General features: G+C 44.6%; 1 protein-coding gene across 2 annotated transcripts in view; it reads left to right on the forward strand.

Annotated features, from left to right (window-relative positions):
* LOC142564035 (glutamate [NMDA] receptor subunit 1-like) overlaps positions 1-4,206 on the forward strand; it is a 142,122-nt gene that overhangs the window by 126,874 nt on the left and 11,042 nt on the right. The gene's annotated exons all lie outside the window — the stretch shown is intronic.

Below are 4,206 nucleotides of genomic sequence, written 5' to 3' on the forward strand. Positions count from 1 at the left end.
CTAGTATCTGTAACGCAGAACATATAACAGCAAGAAAACGAGACCGTTCACAGTACAAACGCCAGCTTCGCATTTAACTCTTTAGATGTCACAATGCAGGCATGAGAAGACTTGCTGATACCAATTGCTAAGCATGATAATGCAAACACTGGTCCACATGCATCTAACGGAAAAACGAAAACCCAGATTTTCATACCCAGACGTCGAAATATAATTTTGGCGAGCACGGTAAATGCATGCTTTTCGTTTCGTCGAAGCGCGGCGAGAAAACATGTGTGGTTGAACGTCAGGCGCTTGTTTGAGTTTCCCACATATGGCGACTTGTATCGAAGACAAGGAAGGCTTCTGGTGAAGCCATATGACGGTGAGTATACACAACGGTGAGTCACCGAAGTCGTAGCACGCTATGTATGGCACCACTATACATGCGCTGAAGCCATTTGCAGGGTTCTTCAAGTAGCAGGCGTCCCACAAACCGGTTGGCGAGAGTTTGGATACCAATTCAACCATTGTGATAGAGAATTCGTGTAAGCTTATTTCCAGGCTGTTAAGCGTCCTTACCTGAGAAATCAAATAGGGTTCTTTGAACTTGAGAACTTTCTCAGCACGCATCAGGCGAGCCAAGTTCCAAATCTTACTTCTGCAGCAATCGTTTTTTCAATGGTAATTGGCTGATCCGTTTCACATAGGCGCCAATTTACTATTAGTGCACATAAGTACAGTGCCCTGATAGTAACACTGCTTATTCCCCGCTCTTAACATGAAGAAATCTCCGACTTTGTCGCGGTTGATGGACTTATATGCTTTCCACTTATGTCGCCAATAACAGTGCTTGGTTCAATTAAACAATCAGTCGTTTATTAATGAAATGTATTGAATACACGGATGTGTCAATATAAAGAAGGGGCTACCATTGGGAAAGGCTCCTGTTACTAAATACAAAAACTTAGCGCAAGAATATGGCGCAACAAAACATGATATTAGATCAGATAAACTTGCAATTAAAGAAATAGGTAACAAATACCAGTAAGACATATTTACAATTCCAACATACAGTTAGAACAACGCCCTCCACGCCAGCGTATGTCTATTCCTGCACCTTTCCTTACCACTTGGACCCATGACACTCGAAAAATTAGAGTAACTTACCGCATTGTGAAACGTTAACGGTTACACTGTATAGACACACGAACACTTCCGGTATGCGGACAATCGCACGTAGCACGACGGGAAGCCCGGAAGGTGGCTTACTCTCACTAGGTCCGTTATTGTGGTGAAGCCAGCCTTGACGCACGCACGGAACAGAAGTCTACGCCGAAGCGCTTCGACAGATATCACGGTGGTCCCTCATAGATGAAGCGTATATTGATGTCAACAAGTCAGACCCGAAACAGGACAGATCAAGCAAAACCGAATAAACGGACTGCCCATAAAGGTGAACGTCCTAATCATATTAACGTATGTCCCTTTCACAGGGCACATATCTTGCGCTCCTCGCTTGGAACTTCCTGCTTAATTTTAGCTGTCAAGAATCTTACAGGTAATACAGCTAGTGTATCGTGCACTCTATGTACGAAAAGGCGAGTCTACGTGGTACAAGTACTATCACCGATACCGAACATTGCCATCAACATATGTATTTTGGAGCTCGAACGAGAAGTAAGCTAGAGCGCTGACTCTTGGCTCGATAACAAAAATGTGCGTGCACACTTGGTAAACGGACATCAAACATGCACTATGTCAAAACTGCACGTCAGTGAAATAATCACGCTGGTGTTTCACGCAGTGACGAACGCGGAAACGCAAAATCACATTTTTGTTTGTTCTAACGTCTTGGCGTTGCAGTCTGTGCCAATCCCGATTGCGGAACAAGAACACTTCATGAAGAAAATCTCAACTTAGACGGAGCTCCGCACAATGCGTACTAAGAGCTTTTATTATGCGTGACAGGTAGCATTTGCAGGCCACCTACTGGGTCTTTTCGACTTGTCGTCTCAGACTGCCCTGGACTGTCCGAGAGGCCGCGTACGCCAACGCTCATTGGCTGAAAGCAGTGCCTTTGGCAGTCCTCGACAGTCTGGAACGACAAATAGAACAGAGCAACTACCTTTCACAAAATTTTTCAAGCTATAGCCCTCGACGGCGGACGAAAAAGCGCCGTATCGACACTGTCATGTCGACACTGTCACTGACAACACTGCCAGTCGATATTGTCGTGTCGGCTGGCGCGAACAATTTCGTTTCACGACACTCTTCACGCCAGCACTCAGCAAGTACATCGGGGCATACTGTTAGATGTCCACTCCTGCATACACTATTTATTCAGTCAATGCTGATAACCATAGTTGTCACGAGGCTTTATTACCAATACGGTGTTGAGCTCTATAGATTTTGGAAATTTTGCGACATATGATACATGACACTAGATTGAGGCCATCTACGTACAGGGCGAGTGCGGGGTACAGGCAGGACACATTGGATGCTCTCTTCGATAATGTGAAAAGAAGCGTTTAATCTGTGTTCAAACTGTGATTCCACTGTAAAAATTTTAAGCTGAATTTCGCATAAATTCATTTGCTACATAGGCACTGCGTAGAATAATCCACCTCATGGTACTTTCTTTACAGCAGCGCAGCCACAAAGAAATGTTTTATTAATACATAACTAGCATCTCATCACAGTCTCAAGACAGTGTAGGCCACTATTGCTAGGATGGCTAGTACCAGGTTCATGTTCCGCAGCTGCAAATCTTGTAGCAGCATACAAATAATGTGAAATTAAGCAGTGGAAGTAACGTTAACAATGACAAATTAATCAGCGAAACGCGTATTAATTGTACATTACGTATTCAACAGGAATTTCTTTTATTGGGCAGGAATGTTATTGGCCATTCTGACAACACACGGTCTGGAATTGTACGCGACCGGTCCTTTAATCTGCACCAGCCTCTGGCTATAGATGTAGCGGTACGCATTGCAATTGTGTTAAGTTGAAACATAACATTTTTGTTTGTTTTACGAACAATCTAACTCGTGCTAAAGAAGACCGTTTTTTGGAGAATTTGGTACACGTTTTTTTTTAACAGGAAGTGGCCAGCAAAGAGAAAGGGATATGGGAAATAACCTTTGAGGGAGACATTGACAAAGTTTAAGCATCCTGCCCTTGAACTGCTTTTATGTCTCCCTCTACAAATTTATTTCTCTATGTCTCCTTGAAGCTCTCTTCACGAATTCAAAGGAAGACATAGACGAACGTGAAGGAAGTTGGTGGGGCGCTCTAACTTCAACTGTGGCTATGTTCTTCATCTGAACTCTTTTGTCTACCTGTCTGCTGACACTCCCCTGTTCAAAAATCTGACACATCTTGTACTGGTACATAGCGTAATATACCGGTTTGAACGGCAAACCTGGTGCTCCTATGCGTAATGGTGCACCTAGTAGGTGGTACATGACATGCGAACAGAGATCGAATGTGCAGAACCACGAAACCTCTTGTCTCTGCACTTCTTTCTCTGCCCTTTGCCCTAAAGGCCCGTGGGACATAGCGTAGGAGGGAAGGGGGGTTACCTTTTTGGTTCGATGAACAACCAAAAGTTGATCAGTGCTGCAAAACATAAAGTAGTAGTGAACACTTTTTTTACTGTGAAAAACATCCCAACGTAAGACAAATCACTGAATAAGAACACATTTATTCATTCACAATCACAACAGTTGCATTGTAAAATGCAGATGCAAGCAAATGCAGCAGCATAAGAAAATTATGTGCAAAGAGCAAGCGAAAAACGATTTCACGTGTGCACTCAACTGGTGTTCTCTCCACATTTCTTTCTGTTTTGGTGCTTACTTCACTTATCCCCCAGTGTAGGGTAGCAAACCGGAAGTGCGCCTGGTTAATCTCCCTGCCTTTCCTTCTTATCTGTCTCTCTAAACAAAGTACCTGGTAGCACGTTCGCTGCTGTGTGACATGAAAGAACTACCATGGCGCTTTCTTATTCCCTACCTCCCCCCCGCGCCGCCCCTCTCCCCCAGTGTAGGGTAGCAAACCGGAAGTGCGCCTGGCTATAGTCTCCCTGCCTTTCCTTCTTATGTGTCCTTCTAAACGAAGTGTCTGGTGGCACGTTCGCAGCTGCGTCACATGAGAACCCCCCCCTCCACGCCTTCTTCTGCCCTCCCCCCCACCCTTTGGTCCGGTCACGTGCTCTCGCAG

The sequence above is a fragment of the Dermacentor variabilis genome, chromosome 11, assembly GCF_050947875.1.
Source record: "Dermacentor variabilis isolate Ectoservices chromosome 11, ASM5094787v1, whole genome shotgun sequence".
Taxonomy (NCBI): Eukaryota; Metazoa; Arthropoda; class Arachnida; order Ixodida; family Ixodidae; genus Dermacentor; species Dermacentor variabilis.